Raw genomic sequence first — 20071 nt, forward strand, 5'->3', positions numbered from 1 at the left:
AGGTTATCTTACATCCAGCTGATCTTTTTAGCACCAGTAGTTTCTGAGTCCCGCACCTGAAACATGTGGCTAATCTAGTCCAACTGTAGTCAGAAAATCTGATCTGCATGTTTGATCAGGGTCTATGGCTAAAAGTATTGGAAGGCAGGGGATTAGCAGGACAGGCAGGCACCGTGCATTGTTTAGAAGGAAAAAATCGTTCAACCTGCATAAGCTTTTGCTCTAGGTTCGGGAAAGTGTGGCACATGATAGCTACACCTGCAAGAGATAAGACTTTGGAAATGTTATCAAGTGGAAATGCATTTCCTTGCTTCTTTTGACTGAAGACGTATAAAAGTGCTATTCTGCGCTAGCCGGGACTCGAACCCGGGTCGCAAGAATGGGAATCTTGCATGATACCCCTACACTACTAGCGCTTGTGGGCATTTTATCTTATGGCTCAAGCCTCAGCCACTGCTTTCTGACATTTTTCATCATCATCAAGCAAAAATGCACTGTTTTTCTACCAATCTGTCTAAGCATGCTGGCCAAGTTGAAATTCTCAAAAAAACTTTCTGAAGACATCTTTTGGAGTATATCACTTAAAGGAAAGGCAATGCAAGCTTATTTTAATTTAATTTTCACAATTGCTACACTTTAGCTGCTAACATTTTCACCACGTTGAATCGCTCTAGGTAGCTATCTCTACAGATCAAGCTATTTGTAAGAGCCTTACATAAATGTAGCCTATCCAGCTCATTTAGAAAATTGTGCAGTAAGAAAAACAGTAGTTTGCTGTGTACATTCAGTGTAGATGTCACATAGAAGCTCCTGGCTCTGTTTGGTTTAATGGAAACCTAAATTGAGAGGGATACGGAAGCTAACATATTGATTTTTTACAAAAAATAATGTAGGTTATCTTACATCCAGCTGATCTTTTTAGCACCAGTAGTTTCTGAGTCCCGCACCTGAAACATGTGGCTAATCTAGTCCAACTGTAGTCAGAAAATCTGATCTGCATGTTTGATCAGGGTCTATGGCTAAAAGTATTGGAAGGCAGAGGATTAGCAGGACAGGCAGGCACCGTGCATTGTTTAGAAGGAAAAAATAGTTCAACCTGCATAAGCTTTTGCTTTAGGTTCGGGAAAGTGTGACACATGATAGCTACACCTGCAAGAGATAAGACTTTGGAAATGTTATCAAGTGGAAATGCATTTCCTTGCTTTTTTTGACTGAAGACGTATAAAAGTGCTATTCTGCACTAGCCGGGACTTGAACCCGGGTCACAAGAATGGGAATCTTGCATGATACCCCTACACTACTAGCGCTTGTGGGCATTTTATCTTATGGCTCAAGCCTCAGCCACTGCTTTCTGACATTTTTCATCATCATCAAGCAAAAATGCACTGTTTTTCTACCAATCTGTCTAAGCATGCTGGCCAAGTTGAAATTCTCAAAAAACTTTCTGAAGACATCTTTTGGAGTATATCACTTAAAGGAAAGGCAATGCAAGCTTATTTTAATTTAATTTTCACAATTGCTACACTTTAGCTGCTAACATTTTCACCACGTTGAATCGCTCTAGGTAGCTATCTCTACAGATCAAGCTATTTGTAAGAGCCTTACATAAATGTAGCCTATCCAGCTCATTTAGAAAATTGTGCAGTAAGAAAAACAGTAGTTTGCTGTGTACATTCAGTGTAGATGTCACATAGAAGCTCCTGGCTCTGTTTGGTTTAATGGAAACCTAAATTGAGAGGGATACGGAGGCTAACATATTGATTTTTTACAAAAAATAATGTAGGTTATCTTACATCCAGCTGATCTTTTTAGCACCAGTAGTTTCTGAGTCCCGCACCTGAAACATGTGGCTAATCTAGTCCAACTGTAGTCAGAAAATCTGATCTGCATGTTTGATCAGGGTCTATGGCTAAAAGTATTGGAAGGCAGAGGATTAGCAGGACAGGCAGGCACCGTGCATTGTTTAGAAGGAAAAAATCGTTCAACCTGCATAAGCTTTTGCTCTAGGTTCGGGAAAGTGTGGCACATGATAGCTACACCTGCAAGAGATAAGACTTTGGAAATGTTATCAAGTGGAAATGCATTTCCTTGCTTCTTTTGACTGAAGACGTATAAAAGTGCTATTCTGCGCTAGCCGGGACTCGAACCCGGGTCGCAAGAATGGGAATCTTGCATGATACCCCTACACTACTAGCGCTTGTGGGCATTTTATCTTATGGCTCAAGCCTCAGCCACTGCTTTCTGACATTTTTCATCATCATCAAGCAAAAATGCACTGTTTTTCTACCAATCTGTCTAAGCATGCTGGCCAAGTTGAAATTCTCAAAAAAACTTTCTGAAGACATCTTTTGGAGTATATCACTTAAAGGAAAGGCAATGCAAGCTTATTTTAATTTAATTTTCACAATTGCTACACTTTAGCTGCTAACATTTTCACCACGTTGAATCGCTCTAGGTAGCTATCTCTACAGATCAAGCTATTTGTAAGAGCCTTACATAAATGTAGCCTATCCAGCTCATTTAGAAAATTGTGCAGTAAGAAAAACAGTAGTTTGCTGTGTACATTCAGTGTAGATGTCACATAGAAGCTTCTGGCTCTGTTTGGTTTAATGGAAACCTAAATTGAGAGGGATACGGAAGCTAACATATTGATTTTTTACAAAAAATAATGTAGGTTATCTTACATCCAGCTGATCTTTTTAGCACCAGTAGTTTCTGAGTCCCGCACCTGAAACATGTGGCTAATCTAGTCCAACTGTAGTCAGAAAATCTGATCTGCATGTTTGATCAGGGTCTATGGCTAAAAGTATTGGAAGGCAGAGGATTAGCAGGACAGGCAGGCACCGTGCATTGTTTAGAAGGAAAAAATAGTTCAACCTGCATAAGCTTTTGCTTTAGGTTCGGGAAAGTGTGACACATGATAGCTACACCTGCAAGAGATAAGACTTTGGAAATGTTATCAAGTGGAAATGCATTTCCTTGCTTTTTTTGACTGAAGACGTATAAAAGTGCTATTCTGCACTAGCCGGGACTTGAACCCGGGTCACAAGAATGGGAATCTTGCATGATACCCCTACACTACTAGTGCTTGTGGGCATTTTATCTTATGGCTCAAGCCTCAGCCACTGCTTTCTGACATTTTTCATCATCATCAAGCAAAAATGCACTGTTTTTCTACCAATCTGTCTAAGCATGCTGGCCAAGTTGAAATTCTCAAAAAACTTTCTGAAGACATCTTTTGGAGTATATCACTTAAAGGAAAGGCAATGCAAGCTTATTTTAATTTAATTTTCACAATTGCTACACTTTAGCTGCTAACATTTTCACCACGTTGAATCGCTCTAGGTAGCTATCTCTACAGATCAAGCTATTTGTAAGAGCCTTACATAAATGTAGCCTATCCAGCTCATTTAGAAAATTGTGCAGTAAGAAAAACAGTAGTTTGCTGTGTACATTCAGTGTAGATGTCACATAGAAGCTCCTGGCTCTGTTTGGTTTAATGGAAACCTAAATTGAGAGGGATACGGAGGCTAACATATTGATTTTTTACAAAAAATAATGTAGGTTATCTTACATCCAGCTGATCTTTTTAGCACCAGTAGTTTCTGAGTCCCGCACCTGAAACATGTGGCTAATCTAGTCCAACTGTAGTCAGAAAATCTGATCTGCATGTTTGATCAGGGTCTATGGCTAAAAGTATTGGAAGGCAGAGGATTAGCAGGACAGGCAGGCACCGTGCATTGTTTAGAAGGAAAAAATAGTTCAACCTGCATAAGCTTTTGCTTTAGGTTCGGGAAAGTGTGGCACATGATAGCTACACCTGCAAGAGATAAGACTTTGGAAATGTTATCAAGTGGAAATGCATTTCCTTGCTTCTTCTGACTGAAGACGTATAAAAGCGCTATCCTGAGCTAGCCGGGACTCGAACCCGGGTGGCAAGAATGGGAATCTTGCATGATACCCCTACACTACTAGCGCTTGTGGGCATTTTATCTTATGGCTCAAGCCTCAGCCACTGCTTTCTGACATTTTTCATCATCATCAAGCAAAAATGCACTGTTTTTCTACCAATCTGTCTTTCCCCAAGTCTCCATGGCAGCACTACGGGTAATTGGCCCCACCCTCATTACCCCATAGGACCTCATGTGTATAAATGTCTGACCATCCCCCTTCCAGGTGTCTTTTTTTCCTGGTCCAACTCACCTCATAGGACTGGCAGGTTTTTGCCCTGCAGTAACTTTCTTTATTTTTAACCCTCTTACCGCCCACGCTAAGGTTTTGTGGTGTACCTATGTACAGCCTAAACAATCTCCAATGGAGTTGTGGCTATAGTACCTCCACCCCTATTCTGCTAGTCTTAGGGGATCTTCCGTGGTCTCTCTCGCTCTCCCTGCCTATACGGACACTAAAGGTGCTCAAAAGGTCAGGGGGGGGGGGCAGACTGTATGTCTGTGATATTACCTGCTCCGGGCTAAAAGCTTGGCTGGGGCTGCATCCTTTCCTCCCTTTCCTCCCCGCTCGGTTCCTGACGCGTAGTCGGCGTGCGTTCCACCGCTCTGGGTCCAGCTTATGGTGTTCCGCCCATTCTGTCTGAGGTGGAGCACACACGCGTAAGTACACGCGACGCTTCGTCCGCATTGGACACATCTGATTGGTGGTCAGGCGGGCGCATGGCGATGACGCGGGCGGAACTATTTATACCGAGAGGAGCAGTACGCCATGGCTGGCGTTACATTCGTGCTCCTGCTCGGATTTTTGTTCCTAGCTGTAACGCTTGGTGGTGTATTCTCCACAGTCAGCATGCAACGCATGCAACGCATGAGCTGGCGTGGAGGAGGTACACACACTAGCACAAGGAAACAGGCTATCCCTAGTATAGTGGAGGGGAGGACTGACTCCAATAGGAGATTGTGGCGCACAGAGCCGGTGCAGATCTGACAGCCACAAACAATGCTTTCGTTCGTTATAACGTCTCAGCGCAAAGTAGCGCTGAGCGCATAAACCAGAACTGAGGAGATCAGGACAGGTAGACAGAATGAACGCTTGCTAGCTAGCGGCTACTTAGCGACAGCAAGCGTCCAAAACCAGACAGACTGGAATGAGGCAGCCAATGCGATGCGGCGATGGCGTGCCTCACAAAGACAGGACAGGATAGTCAGAAAACAGCAGGATTAAGATAGATGAACGTAACACAGATAAATATACAATAAGTATGTTTTCCTAGCGTATTACAATTACAGCTATCAATGAAACTATTTGTAACGTCTGACTAACATATGTATATATCGGCAATGAACCGATATATGACATAAGCAGGAACGCTGACTAGGAATGGAGTAACACAGGGAACAGGACTCAGAAGGATTCGCTATCTCTTCGCAGAGATGAACGCAATCCACAAACGGTAACAGAACAGGATTCAGAAGGATTCGTTATCTCTTCGCAGAGATGAACGCAATCCACAAACAGTAACAGAACAGGATTCAGAAGGATTCGTTATCTCTTCGCAGAGATGAACGCAATCCACAAACGGTAACAGAACAGGATTCAGAAGGATTCGTTATCTCTTCGCAGAGATGAACGCAATCCACAAACAGTAACAGAACAGGATTCAGAAGGATTCGTTATCTCTTCGCAGAGATGAACACAATCCACAAACAGAACCAGGAGCAGGGTAACTACCTCAGCACGGGTGGTCACGGTACGCGCAACCTACCAAAACGTGCTGGAAAGCTGACTAACTGCACACAGGATATAAACAGTTCGTGTACGTATACATCAGCGACACTGATGTATTAACGTAACACAAATACAAGAAAAATAATAAACGTGCTGGTATGCATATATATTGGCAATGAACCAATATATGATGCAAAGACCAGCAAAGTATCTTTATAACAAGAAACACGATCGGGGGCTAAAGCGACAGCAAGACAGGCTTAAGCTGAAGCTATGAAAACCCAAGGAAACCCTGCAGGAAGCAGATCTTTATACTGAGGTCATCCAATGGGAGCAGACATGCAGATTCCCACACAGGTGAATGATAATCAGTCACAAGCTGACAGCAGGGAAAGACAGACAAGGCTATGCAGCTTGCATGGAAAGACATCAGAACTGCCTGAGCTGCAGCACTACTTCCAGCAATAGCTGCTGCAGCAGCGATCATTACACTAGCCCAACGTTCCCGTCCACAGGTCAGTTCCAAATGTGGGGAACATACATATGGAGGTCATTTCCGGAAGCGGGGGGGGGGGGGGGTGAGGGGGGCGGTTAGAGCGACTGACACTACTCTCTCTCTTTCTCTCTCCCTATCTTTCCAGCGTGCCGCTGTCTATTCTTGGTGGCCTCTTATGGATGCAAGAAAGCCCTCAAAAGATCAGCAATATGGCTCTAGGTAAGAGGGGGAAGATCGGTAAGTGTACTTCAATCATCAAATAGTACAGTGACTTACAACGCTTTTTAATGTCACTTTAGCTCCCGAGGTCGAGACAAGAGAAGATCGTCTCATTCGTCCAGAAGACGTTCCAAAGAAAGATCGCCTTCAAAGCATAGATCGCACAAGAAGAGGTCAAAGCATAGCAAGTCACATAGATCAAGATCCAAATCTCCACAACGCAACCGGGGGAAAAAAGCGTGCTGGGCCTGCGCACAGCCTGTAATGCCAAACAAATTAGTTTGTGCCTCCTGCTTCCACGAGATAGCAAAAGATGATGCTGTAGCCCCCGTGGACGTCTCGGACATTGCCAAAAAGCGGTGCAGGATTCATTGGAGAATTTTGTAGCCAGCATGGCCACCCAGCCATCACACAGTTTGGCCGACGGCCAAGACAGGCCATCTACTCCCGCGGATATTGAAGAGGAATATGAAGTAGGATTTAACTTCGCCAATGTTGAACCTTTCGTTAAAGCAGTAAAGGCAGCTATCCAATGGGAGGAGCCGGAGGAAGATGAAAAACAGGGAGCAAAACCCAAGAAACGTTATTACAAACACTTAACGAAGGATAGGACAACATTTCCAGTAATGGAGGAAATTCAGGAAGTAATTTATGAAGAATGGCAGAAGTTAGATAAAAGACTCCCTTTATCCAATAGGATATCCAAATTATATCCATTACCAGATACTACTATTACGCCGTTAGACACAGCTCCACCAGTGGATGCGTCAGTGATGCGCCTAGCGAAGCATATTACGCTGCCCATAGATGACGCTATATCCTTCAAAGATTCTTTGGAGCGGAAACTGGACTTAGACCTGAAAAAAATCTACACCATGTCGGGAGGAATTTGCAAGCCAGCAATAGCCTTAACGTCGGTGGGGAAAGCCATCCGCAACTGGGCTGAGGGTCTGGAACAGGCAATTCTGGCAGAAGCAGACAAAGAGACTCTATTCTCATTTCTAGAGGATCTAAAGTTGTCGGGCGACTATGTGGGAGAAGCAGCCATAGATGTTCTACGCTCCTCATCCAGGAATATGTTTTTCTCGGTGACAGCAAAGAGAGCACTCTGGCTCAGAGCTTGGTCTGCAGATCCAGCTTCAAAGCTCCTCTGGTGTAAGATTCCTTACGACGGCAAGACGCTATTTGGTGAAAAAATGGACTCTGCCATTAGCCGTGTCACCGGTGGGAAATCGGGCTTGCTGCCCCAGGATAGACGCCAAGGAAGACAAGGCTTTGTTTCAACAGAATCAGGCTCAGTCCTCGAGATACCGGAATGCGAGGTCCTATAGACCCGGCAGAAATTTTAAAAGGAATTGGCAGTCGAGCCAATCAACTTTTGTGAAAACTCAGAAGCAGAAGACTACGCCCGCTTCTGCGAATAAAAAGTCTTTTTGACGGTGGCAATTTCCAGGAATGTCCGGTCGGGGCAAGACTCCAGTTATATTCTCACATCTGGAAGGAGAGAGTGTCCTCACCATGGGTAGTAAGGACAGTATCGACCGGTCACTTCTGGACCTTCAAGAGACAGCCTCCTGCCAATCATTTCAGACGTACAAGTATGCCAACTGCAACACAAAAAGCCCAAATACTACAGGAATACCTGCAGGGCCTTATAGAAAAAGAGGCGATAAAACCAGTCCCGCTATGCGAGAGAAAGAGAGGGTTCTACTCGAACCTCTTCTTCGTTCAGAAAAAGTCAGGCGAATGGAGACGGGTTCTAGATCTGAAGTACCTGAACTCATTCATCATGCTGGAGAGATTCAAGATGGAGTCACTAAATACGATCATCTCAATAGTGGCCAGAGACGACTATTTACTTTCCATAGATCTGGAAGATGCATATTTGCACGTCCCTATACAGACGTCATTTCAAAGGTATCTACGCTTCGCAGTAGAGGAACAGCATTTTCAGTTTGTGTGCCTTCCTTTCGGCATAAATACGGCACCAAGAACATTTACAAAGGTTCTGGTAGAGATTATTGCGATACTGAGACAGCAGGGGATACGTGCATTTCACTATCTTGACGACATTCTACTGTTGGGAGAGTCAAGGGAACAGAGACTGAAACACAGAGAAGTCCTGATCCGCACATTGACGGAGTTTGGCTGGCGGATAAATTTCCACAAAAGCCAACTGCAACCCACAAAAGACTTAGTCTATCTAGGAGCAAGATTCCGCACAGACCGAAACGAGGTGTGTCTACCGCAGGAGAAAATAGCAGTGATAAAACAGAGAGTGCTTCGAGTTGCCTTATCCCATCAGTTACAAGCGAGAGAGTGTCTGAGGGTTTTGGGGACAATGTCCGCAACTATACCCATGGTCCCCTGGACACGCTGGCACATGCGGAGTTTGCAACAGGGGTTCCTGAGGCAGTGGGATGGCATAACGATGTCTCAGACTATACTGATAACCCCCATCATGAAGAAGGATCTAAGTTGGTGGCTCTCAGACACCAACCTCAAGAAATCTCTCCCTCTGACTCCTTTACAACAACTCCTGATAGCCACAGATGCCAGTACCTCCGGTTGGGGAGCGACATGTGGGACTCAGATAGCCCAGGCTCAATGGCCTCCTCACATGAGACATTGGCCAGCCAACAGACTGGAGTTGAGAGCTGCTTACTGCGCTCTTCTTCATTTTCGCCACCAAATAAAGAATTGCTCAGTGACTCTGAGAATGGACAACGTGACAGCAGTTGCCTACGTCCGCAACCAGGGTGGCACGCGCAGTCCTTCCTTGCTGAGGGAGGCGGAAAGGATTTTCAAGTTTGCTCTCCACAACCTACAAGCTCTGACGGCAGTCCACATTCCGGGTATTCACAACACAGTCCCGGACTACCTGAGTCGTACCCTTATATCCAACAACGAGTGGTCGTTGAATTACAAAATTTTCAACATGATCTGTTCACAATGGGGCGAGCCACAGGTAGATCTTATGGCGACGAAACACAACAGGAAGTGTGCGAGGTACTTCAGCCGCTATGTCGAGCCAGAAGCGGAGAATGTGGACGCACTAACAGTACCGTGGAATTTCCAGCTGGCATATGTGTATCCGCCGGTGCCTCTCATTCTCCGTCTCCTGCTGAGGCTCAGAACGGAGAAAGTTACCTTAATAGCAATCCTACCAGGCTGGCCCAGGCGGCCTTGGTACCCTATGATTCTTCAGATGATGATCGGCCAGCCGATAAAGTTACCAACATCAGAGGACCTTCTTTCACAAGGCCCGCTGTATCATCCCAACCCATCTCGGCTGAACTTGACGGCCTACAGGTTGAGAGGAGGAAACTAAAAGAACTGGGATGCGATAATTCCATGATAGATACTCTACTGAAATCCAGAAGTTATTCTACTAATCGAACTTACCAGAGAATTTGGAAAATATTCTCGGACTATGCCAAAGACCACAATTTCGACCCACTACAGCCTTTGATACATCAGATCCTATCGTTCCTTCAGACGGGGGTGGATAAGAACCTATCCAGCTATTCGATCAAGGTCCAGATCTCAGCAATCTCGGCCTTCACAGGGCACAGGTGGGCACTACACCCTCTAACAAAACAATTTGTGGCGGCAGTCATGAAAATTCGGCCACCCGTAAAGCCAGTCTTTGCCCAATGGGATCTACCGCTGGTTCTTGGTATCCTGTCAAAAGCTCCTTTCTATCCTCCAGAAACCTGCTCATTAGAAGACCTTACGTTAAAGACGGTTTTTCTAATTGCTATCGCATCCGCAAGGAGGGTGTCTGAAATCCAGGCACTAAGCTGTAGGGAGCCTCACATACAGTTCTTCCCGGATAAAGTAATCTTACGACCGGTACAAGGATTTTTACCAAAGGTTTCAACATCATATCACCTGAACCAGGAATGGTGTTTACCAGTATTCAGAGAGGAAGACAACGAAGCCCTACATCCTTTAGATATAGCCAACTCTCTAAAAGCATATATTCAGGCAACGGAAGCCTTCAGGAAGACAGAGAGACTGTTCATAAACCATTCAGGGTATAGGAAGGGGCAGGCTGTTTCCTCTAGAACTATTTCGGCTTGGCTCATACGTATCATACGGAGAGCATATCTAGCCACAGACAAGACTCCCCCTAGCGCAATAACGGCCCACTCGACTAGAAGTGTCGCATCGTCATGGGCAGCGCAGGCAAAGGTGGCGCCAGAAAGAGTCTGCCAGGCAGCAAATTGGACTAAGGTAGATACCTTTATCTCTCATTACCGTGTTGATATACATGCTTCTGCAGCTGCAGAGTTTGGAAAGGCAGTACTGTCTTCTGCCTTCGAATCTAAGTTAGACTAAAAATACGTGATTAAAGTTACTTTGTGTGTTTTCACCTGCAACAGTCTCCCTCCCGTTTCTTTGAGTGTCTAGTTAGTTCTCGTAGTGCTGCCATGGAGACTTGGGGAAAGCAGAAAATTGTATACTTACCTAACGGTAATTTTCCTTTCCCCATGGATCCATGGCAGCATAGGGTTCCCACCCTGTTTCGGTGAGTTACTAGTTACAAAGACACCTGGAAGGGGGATGGTCAGACATTTATACACATGAGGTCCTATGGGGTAATGAGGGTGGGGCCAATTACCCGTAGTGCTGCCATGGATCCATGGGGAAAGGAAAATTACCGTTAGGTAAGTATACCATTTTCTGCTAAGCATGCTGGCCAAGTTGAAATTCTCAAAAAACTTTCTGAAGACATCTTTTGGAGTATATCACTTAAAGGAAAGGCAATGCAAGCTTATTTTAATTTAATTTTCACAATTGCTACACTTTAGCTGCTAACATTTTCACCACGTTGAATCGCTCTAGGTAGCTATCTCTACAGATCAAGCTATTTGTAAGAGCCTTACATAAATGTAGCCTATCCAGCTCATTTAGAAAATTGTGCAGTAAGAAAAACAGTAGTTTGCTGTGTACATTCAGTGTAGATGTCACATAGAAGCTCCTGGCTCTGTTTGGTTTAATGGAAACCTAAACTGAGAGGGATACGGAGGCTAACATTGATTTTTTACAAAAAATAATGTAGGTTATCTTACATCCAGCTGATCTTTTTAGCACCAGTAGTTTCTGAGTCCCGCACCTGAAACATGTGGCTAATCTAGTCCAACTGTAGTCAGAAAATCTGATCTGCATGTTTGATCAGGGTCTATGGCTAAAAGTATTGGAAGGCAGAGGATTAGCAGGACAGGCAGGCACCGTGCATTGTTTAGAAGGAAAAAATAGTTCAACCTGCATAAGCTTTTGCTCTAGGTTCGGCAAAGTGTGGCACATGATAGCTACACCTGCAAGAGATAAGACTTTGGAAATGTTATCAAGTGGAAATGCATTTCCTTGCTTCTTTTGACTGAAGACGTATAAAAGTGCTATTCTGCGCTAGCCGGGACTCGAACCCGGGTCGCAAGAATGGGAATCTTGCATGATACCCCTACACTACTAGCGCTTGTGGGCATTTTATCTTATGGCTCAAGCCTCAGCCACTGCTTTCTGACATTTTTCATCATCATCAAGCAAAAATGCACTGTTTTTCTACCAATCTGTCTAAGCATGCTGGCCAAGTTGAAATTCTCAAAAAAACTTTCTGAAGACATCTTTTGGAGTATATCACTTAAAGGAAAGGCAATGCAAGCTTATTTTAATTTAATTTTCACAATTGCTACACTTTAGCTGCTAACATTTTCACCACGTTGAATCGCTCTAGGTAGCTATCTCTACAGATCAAGCTATTTGTAAGAGCCTTACATAAATGTAGCCTATCCAGCTCATTTAGAAAATTGTGCAGTAAGAAAAACAGTAGTTTGCTGTGTACATTCAGTGTAGATGTCACATAGAAGCTCCTGGCTCTGTTTGGTTTAATGGAAACCTAAATTGAGAGGGATACGGAAGCTAACATATTGATTTTTTACAAAAAATAATGTAGGTTATCTTACATCCAGCTGATCTTTTTAGCACCAGTAGTTTCTGAGTCCCGCACCTGAAACATGTGGCTAATCTAGTCCAACTGTAGTCAGAAAATCTGATCTGCATGTTTGATCAGGGTCTATGGCTAAAAGTATTGGAAGGCAGAGGATTAGCAGGACAGGCAGGCACCGTGCATTGTTTAGAAGGAAAAAATAGTTCAACCTGCATAAGCTTTTGCTTTAGGTTCGGGATAGTGTGACACATGATAGCTACACCTGCAAGAGATAAGACTTTGGAAATGTTATCAAGTGGAAATGCATTTCCTTGCTTTTTTTGACTGAAGACGTATAAAAGTGCTATTCTGCACTAGCCGGGACTTGAACCCAGGTCACAAGAATGGGAATCTTGCATGATACCCCTACACTACTAGCGCTTGTGGGCATTTTATCTTATGGCTCAAGCCTCAGCCACTGCTTTCTGACATTTTTCATCATCATCAAGCAAAAATGCACTGTTTTTCTACCAATCTGTCTAAGCATGCTGGCCAAGTTGAAATTCTCAAAAAACTTTCTGAAGACATCTTTTGGAGTATATCACTTAAAGGAAAGGCAATGCAAGCTTATTTTAATTTAATTTTCACAATTGCTACACTTTAGCTGCTAACATTTTCACCACGTTGAATCGCTCTAGGTAGCTATCTCTACAGATCAAGCTATTTGTAAGAGCCTTACATAAATGTAGCCTATCCAGCTCATTTAGAAAATTGTGCAGTAAGAAAAACAGTAGTTTGCTGTGTACATTCAGTGTAGATGTCACATAGAAGCTCCTGGCTCTGTTTGGTTTAATGGAAACCTAAATTGAGAGGGATACGGAGGCTAACATATTGATTTTTTACAAAAAATAATGTAGGTTATCTTACATCCAGCTGATCTTTTTAGCACCAGTAGTTTCTGAGTCCCGCACCTGAAACATGTGGCTAATCTAGTCCAACTGTAGTCAGAAAATCTGATCTGCATGTTTGATCAGGGTCTATGGCTAAAAGTATTGGAAGGCAGAGGATTAGCAGGACAGGCAGGCACCGTGCATTGTTTAGAAGGAAAAAATAGTTCAACCTGCATAAGCTTTTGCTTTAGGTTCGGGAAAGTGTGGCACATGATAGCTACACCTGCAAGAGATAAGACTTTGGAAATGTTATCAAGTGGAAATGCATTTCCTTGCTTCTTCTGACTGAAGACGTATAAAAGCGCTATCCTGAGCTAGCCGGGACTCGAACCCGGGTGGCAAGAATGGGAATCTTGCATGATACCCCTACACTACTAGCGCTTGTGGGCATTTTATCTTATGGCTCAAGCCTCAGCCACTGCTTTCCGACATCTTTCATCATCATCAAGCAAAAATGCACTGTTTTTCTACCAATCTTTCCAAGCATGCTGGCCAAGGTGAAATTCTCAAAAAACTTTCTGAAGACATCTTTTGGAGTATATCACTTAAAGGAAAGGCAATGCAAGCTTATTTTAATTTAATTTTCACAATTGCTACACTTTAGCTGCTAACATTTTCACCACGTTGAATCACTCTAGGTAGCTATCTCTACAGATCAGGCTATTTGTAAGAGCCTTACATAAATGTAGCCTATCCAGCTCATTTAGAAAATTGTGCAGTAAGAAAAACAGTAGTTTGCTGTGTACATTCAGTGTAGATGTCACATAGAAGCTCCTGGCTCTGTTTGGTTTAATGGAAACCTAAATTGAGAGGGATACGGAAGCTAACATATTGATTTTTTACAAAAAATAATGTAGGTTATCTTACATCCAGCTGATCTTTTTAGCACCAGTAGTTTCTGAGTCCCGCACCTAAAACATGTGGCTAATCTAGTCCAACTGTAGTCAGAAAATCTGATCTGCCTGTTTGATCAGGGTCTATGGCTAAAAGTATTGGAAGGCAGAGGATTAGCAGGACAGGCAGGCACCGTGCATTGTTTAGAAGGAAAAAATCGTTCAACCTGCATAAGCTTTTGCTCTAGGTTCGGGAAAGTGTGGCACATGATAGCTACACCTGCAAGAGATAAGACTTTGGAAATGTTATCAAGTGGAAATGCATTTCCTTGCTTCTTTTGACTGAAGACGTATAAAAGTGCTATTCTGCGCTAGCCGGGACTCGAACCCGGGTCGCAAGAATGGGAATCTTGCATGATACCCCTACACTACTAGCGCTTGTGGGCATTTTATCTTATGGCTCAAGCCTCAGCCACTGCTTTCTGACATTTTTCATCATCATCAAGCAAAAATGCACTGTTTTTCTACCAATCTGTCTAAGCATGCTGGCCAAGTTGAAATTCTCAAAAAAACTTTCTGAAGACATCTTTTGGAGTATATCACTTAAAGGAAAGGCAATGCAAGCTTATTTTAATTTAATTTTCACAATTGCTACACTTTAGCTGCTAACATTTTCACCACGTTGAATCGCTCTAGGTAGCTATCTCTACAGATCAAGCTATTTGTAAGAGCCTTACATAAATGTAGCCTATCCAGCTCATTTAGAAAATTGTGCAGTAAGAAAAACAGTAGTTTGCTGTGTACATTCAGTGTAGATGTCACATAGAAGCTCCTGGCTCTGTTTGGTTTAATGGAAACCTAAATTGAGAGGGATACGGAAGCTAACATATTGATTTTTTACAAAAAATAATGTAGGTTATCTTACATCCAGCTGATCTTTTTAGCACCAGTAGTTTCTGAGTCCCGCACCTGAAACATGTGGCTAATCTAGTCCAACTGTAGTCAGAAAATCTGATCTGCATGTTTGATCAGGGTCTATGGCTAAAAGTATTGGAAGGCAGAGGATTAGCAGGACAGGCAGGCACCGTGCATTGTTTAGAAGGAAAAAATAGTTCAACCTGCATAAGCTTTTGCTTTAGGTTCGGGATAGTGTGACACATGATAGCTACACCTGCAAGAGATAAGACTTTGGAAATGTTATCAAGTGGAAATGCATTTCCTTGCTTTTTTTGACTGAAGACGTATAAAAGTGCTATTCTGCACTAGCCGGGACTTGAACCCAGGTCACAAGAATGGGAATCTTGCATGATACCCCTACACTACTAGCGCTTGTGGGCATTTTATCTTATGGCTCAAGCCTCAGCCACTGCTTTCTGACATTTTTCATCATCATCAAGCAAAAATGCACTGTTTTTCTACCAATCTGTCTAAGCATGCTGGCCAAGTTGAAATTCTCAAAAAACTTTCTGAAGACATCTTTTGGAGTATATCACTTAAAGGAAAGGCAATGCAAGCTTATTTTAATTTAATTTTCACAATTGCTACACTTTAGCTGCTAACATTTTCACCACGTTGAATCGCTCTAGGTAGCTATCTCTACAGATCAAGCTATTTGTAAGAGCCTTACATAAATGTAGCCTATCCAGCTCATTTAGAAAATTGTGCAGTAAGAAAAACAGTAGTTTGCTGTGTACATTCAGTGTAGATGTCACATAGAAGCTCCTGGCTCTGTTTGGTTTAATGGAAACCTAAATTGAGAGGGATACGGAGGCTAACATATTGATTTTTTACAAAAAATAATGTAGGTTATCTTACATCCAGCTGATCTTTTTAGCACCAGTAGTTTCTGAGTCCCGCACCTGAAACATGTGGCTAATCTAGTCCAACTGTAGTCAGAAAATCTGATCTGCATGTTTGATCAGGGTCTATGGCTAAAAGTATTGGAAGGCAGAGGATTAGCAGGACAGGCAGGCACCGTGCATTGTTTAGAAGGAAAAAATAGTTCAACCTGCATAAGCTTTTGCTTTAGGTTCGGGAAAGTGTGGCACATGATAGCTACACCTGCAAGAGATAAGACTTTGGAAATGTTATCAAGTGGAAATGCATTTCCTTGCTTCTTCTGACTGAAGACGTATAAAAGCGCTATCCTGAGCTAGCCGGGACTCGAACCCGGGTGGCAAGAATGGGAATCTTGCATGATACCCCTACACTACTAGCGCTTGTGGGCATTTTATCTTATGGCTCAAGCCTCAGCCACTGCTTTCCGACATCTTTCATCATCATCAAGCAAAAATGCACTGTTTTTCTACCAATCTTTCCAAGCATGCTGGCCAAGGTGAAATTCTCAAAAAACTTTCTGAAGACATCTTTTGGAGTATATCACTTAAAGGAAAGGCAATGCAAGCTTATTTTAATTTAATTTTCACAATTGCTACACTTTAGCTGCTAACATTTTCACCACGTTGAATCACTCTAGGTAGCTATCTCTACAGATCAGGCTATTTGTAAGAGCCTTACATAAATGTAGCCTATCCAGCTCATTTAGAAAATTGTGCAGTAAGAAAAACAGTAGTTTGCTGTGTACATTCAGTGTAGATGTCACATAGAAGCTCCTGGCTCTGTTTGGTTTAATGGAAACCTAAATTGAGAGGGATACGGAAGCTAACATATTGATTTTTTACAAAAAATAATGTAGGTTATCTTACATCCAGCTGATCTTTTTAGCACCAGTAGTTTCTGAGTCCCGCACCTAAAACATGTGGCTAATCTAGTCCAACTGTAGTCAGAAAATCTGATCTGCCTGTTTGATCAGGGTCTATGGCTAAAAGTATTGGAAGGCAGAGGATTAGCAGGACAGGCAGGCACCGTGCATTGTTTAGAAGGAAAAAATCGTTCAACCTGCATAAGCTTTTGCTCTAGGTTCGGGAAAGTGTGGCACATGATAGCTACACCTGCAAGAGATAAGACTTTGGAAATGTTATCAAGTGGAAATGCATTTCCTTGCTTCTTTTGACTGAAGACGTATAAAAGTGCTATTCTGCGCTAGCCGGGACTCGAACCCGGGTCGCAAGAATGGGAATCTTGCATGATACCCCTACACTACTAGCGCTTGTGGGCATTTTATCTTATGGCTCAAGCCTCAGCCACTGCTTTCTGACATTTTTCATCATCATCAAGCAAAAATGCACTGTTTTTCTACCAATCTGTCTAAGCATGCTGGCCAAGTTGAAATTCTCAAAAAAACTTTCTGAAGACATCTTTTGGAGTATATCACTTAAAGGAAAGGCAATGCAAGCTTATTTTAATTTAATTTTCACAATTGCTACACTTTAGCTGCTAACATTTTCACCACGTTGAATCGCTCTAGGTAGCTATCTCTACAGATCAAGCTATTTGTAAGAGCCTTACATAAATGTAGCCTATCCAGCTCATTTAGAAAATTGTGCAGTAAGAAAAACAGTAGTTTGCTGTGTACATTCAGTGTAGATGTCACATAGAAGCTCCTGGCTCTGTTTGGTTTAATGGAAACCTAAATTGAGAGGGATACGGAAGCTAACATATTGATTTTTTACAAAAAATAATGTAGGTTATCTTACATCCAGCTGATCTTTTTAGCACCAGTAGTTTCTGAGTCCCGCACCTGAAACATGTGGCTAATCTAGTCCAACTGTAGTCAGAAAATCTGATCTGCATGTTTGATCAGGGTCTATGGCTAAAAGTATTGGAAGGCAGAGGATTAGCAGGACAGGCAGGCACCGTGCATTGTTTAGAAGGAAAAAATAGTTCAACCTGCATAAGCTTTTGCTTTAGGTTCGGGAAAGTGTGACACATGATAGCTACACCTGCAAGAGATAAGACTTTGGAAATGTTATCAAGTGGAAATGCGTTTCCTTGCTTTTTTTGACTGAAGACGTATAAAAGTGCTATTCTGCACTAGCCGGGACTTGAACCCGGGTCACAAGAATGGGAATCTTGCATGATACCCCTACACTACTAGCGCTTGTGGGCATTTTATCTTATGGCTCAAGCCTCAGCCACTGCTTTCTGACATTTTTCATCATCATCAAGCAAAAATGCACTGTTTTTCTACCAATCTGTCTAAGCATGCTGGCCAAGTTGAAATTCTCAAAAAACTTTCTGAAGACATCTTTTGGAGTATATCACTTAAAGGAAAGGCAATGCAAGCTTATTTTAATTTAATTTTCACAATTGCTACACTTTAGCTGCTAACATTTTCACCACGTTGAATCGCTCTAGGTAGCTATCTCTACAGATCAAGCTATTTGTAAGAGCCTTACATAAATGTAGCCTATCCAGCTCATTTAGAAAATTGTGCAGTAAGAAAAACAGTAGTTTGCTGTGTACATTCAGTGTAGATGTCACATAGAAGCTCCTGGCTCTGTTTGGTTTAATGGAAACCTAAATTGAGAGGGATACGGAGGCTAACATATTGATTTTTTACAAAAAATAATGTAGGTTATCTTACATCCAGCTGATCTTTTTAGCACCAGTAGTTTCTGAGTCCCGCACCTGAAACATGTGGCTAATCTAGTCCAACTGTAGTCAGAAAATCTGATCTGCATGTTTGATCAGGGTCTATGGCTAAAAGTATTGGAAGGCAGAGGATTAGCAGGACAGGCAGGCACCGTGCATTGTTTAGAAGGAAAAAATCGTTCAACCTGCATAAGCTTTTGCTCTAGGTTCGGGAAAGTGTGGCACATGATAGCTACACCTGCAAGAGATAAGACTTTGGAAATGTTATCAAGTGGAAATGCATTTCCTTGCTTCTTTTGACTGAAGACGTATAAAAGTGCTATTCTGCGCTAGCCGGGACTCGAACCCGGGTCGCAAGAATGGGAATCTTGCATGATACCCCTACACTACTAGCGTTTGTGGGCATTTTATCTTATGGCTCAAGCCTCAGCCACTGCTTTCTGACATTTTTCATCATCATCAAGCAAAAATGCACTGTTTTTCTACCAATCTGTCTAAGCATGCTGGCCAAGTTGAAATTCTCAAAAAAACTTTCTGAAGACATCTTTTGGAGTATATCACTTAAAGGAAAGGCAATGCAAGCTTATTTTAATTTAATTTTCACAATTGCTACACTTTAGCTGCTAACATTTTCACCACGTTGAATCGCTCTAGGTAGCTATCTCTACAGATCAAGCTATTTGTAAGAGCCTTACATAAATGTAGCCTATCCAGCTCATTTAGAAAATTGTGCAGTAAGAAAAACAGTAGTTTGCTGTGTACATTCAGTGTAGATGTCACATAGAAGCTCCTGGCTCTGTTTGGTTTAATGGAAACCTAAATTGAGAGGGATACGGAAGCTAACATATTGATTTTTTACAAAAAATAATGTAGGTTATCTTACATCCAGCTGATCTTTTTAGCACCAGTAGTTTCTGAGTCCCGCACCTGAAACATGTGGCTAATCTAGTCCAACTGTAGTCAGAAAATCTGATCTGCATGTTTGATCATGGTCTATGGCTAAAAGTATTGGAAGGCAGAGGATTAGCAGGACAGGCAGGCACCGTGCATTGTTTAGAAGGAAAAAATAGTTCAACCTGCATAAGCTTTTGCTTTAGGTTCGGGAAAGTGTGACACATGATAGCTACACCTGCAAGAGATAAGACTTTGGAAATGTTATCAAGTGGAAATGCATTTCCTTGCTTTTTTTGACTGAAGACGTATAAAAGTGCTATTCTGCACTAGCCGGGACTTGAACCCGGGTCACAAGAATGGGAATCTTGCATGATACCCCTACACTACTAGCGCTTGTGGGCATTTTATCTTATGGCTCAAGCCTCAGCCACTGCTTTCTGACATTTTTCATCATCATCAAGCAAAAATGCACTGTTTTTCTACCAATCTGTCTAAGCATGCTGGCCAAGTTGAAATTCTCAAAAAACTTTCTGAAGACATCTTTTGGAGTATATCACTTAAAGGAAAGGCAATG

The 20071-nt window shown here is 42.5% G+C and overlaps 12 non-coding genes across 12 annotated transcripts; all 12 read right to left on the minus strand.

Annotated features, from left to right (window-relative positions):
* Positions 1-345: 345 nt before the first annotated feature.
* TRNAG-CCC (transfer RNA glycine (anticodon CCC)) lies at positions 346-416 on the minus strand. The gene has a single exon. It is a non-coding gene; the product is annotated as a tRNA-Gly (tRNA).
* Positions 417-1236: 820 nt separating this feature from the next.
* Positions 1237-1307, minus strand: TRNAG-CCC (transfer RNA glycine (anticodon CCC)). The gene has a single exon. It is a non-coding gene; the product is annotated as a tRNA-Gly (tRNA).
* An 819-nt stretch (positions 1308-2126) lies between these two features.
* TRNAG-CCC (transfer RNA glycine (anticodon CCC)) lies at positions 2127-2197 on the minus strand. The gene has a single exon. It is a non-coding gene; the product is annotated as a tRNA-Gly (tRNA).
* Positions 2198-3017: 820 nt separating this feature from the next.
* TRNAG-CCC (transfer RNA glycine (anticodon CCC)) lies at positions 3018-3088 on the minus strand. Its single transcript has one exon. It is a non-coding gene; the product is annotated as a tRNA-Gly (tRNA).
* Positions 3089-11805: 8717 nt separating this feature from the next.
* On the minus strand, positions 11806-11876 carry TRNAG-CCC (transfer RNA glycine (anticodon CCC)). The gene has a single exon. It is a non-coding gene; the product is annotated as a tRNA-Gly (tRNA).
* Positions 11877-12696: 820 nt separating this feature from the next.
* Positions 12697-12767, minus strand: TRNAG-CCC (transfer RNA glycine (anticodon CCC)). The gene has a single exon. It is a non-coding gene; the product is annotated as a tRNA-Gly (tRNA).
* Positions 12768-14476: 1709 nt separating this feature from the next.
* On the minus strand, positions 14477-14547 carry TRNAG-CCC (transfer RNA glycine (anticodon CCC)). Its single transcript has one exon. It is a non-coding gene; the product is annotated as a tRNA-Gly (tRNA).
* An 820-nt stretch (positions 14548-15367) lies between these two features.
* Positions 15368-15438, minus strand: TRNAG-CCC (transfer RNA glycine (anticodon CCC)). The gene has a single exon. It is a non-coding gene; the product is annotated as a tRNA-Gly (tRNA).
* A 1709-nt stretch (positions 15439-17147) lies between these two features.
* On the minus strand, positions 17148-17218 carry TRNAG-CCC (transfer RNA glycine (anticodon CCC)). Its single transcript has one exon. It is a non-coding gene; the product is annotated as a tRNA-Gly (tRNA).
* An 820-nt stretch (positions 17219-18038) lies between these two features.
* TRNAG-CCC (transfer RNA glycine (anticodon CCC)) lies at positions 18039-18109 on the minus strand. Its single transcript has one exon. It is a non-coding gene; the product is annotated as a tRNA-Gly (tRNA).
* An 819-nt stretch (positions 18110-18928) lies between these two features.
* TRNAG-CCC (transfer RNA glycine (anticodon CCC)) lies at positions 18929-18999 on the minus strand. The gene has a single exon. It is a non-coding gene; the product is annotated as a tRNA-Gly (tRNA).
* An 820-nt stretch (positions 19000-19819) lies between these two features.
* On the minus strand, positions 19820-19890 carry TRNAG-CCC (transfer RNA glycine (anticodon CCC)). Its single transcript has one exon. It is a non-coding gene; the product is annotated as a tRNA-Gly (tRNA).
* Positions 19891-20071: the final 181 nt, after the last annotated feature.

The sequence above is a fragment of the Hyperolius riggenbachi genome, chromosome 10 (assembly GCF_040937935.1).
Source record: "Hyperolius riggenbachi isolate aHypRig1 chromosome 10, aHypRig1.pri, whole genome shotgun sequence".
Classification (NCBI taxonomy): Eukaryota; Metazoa; Chordata; class Amphibia; order Anura; family Hyperoliidae; genus Hyperolius; species Hyperolius riggenbachi.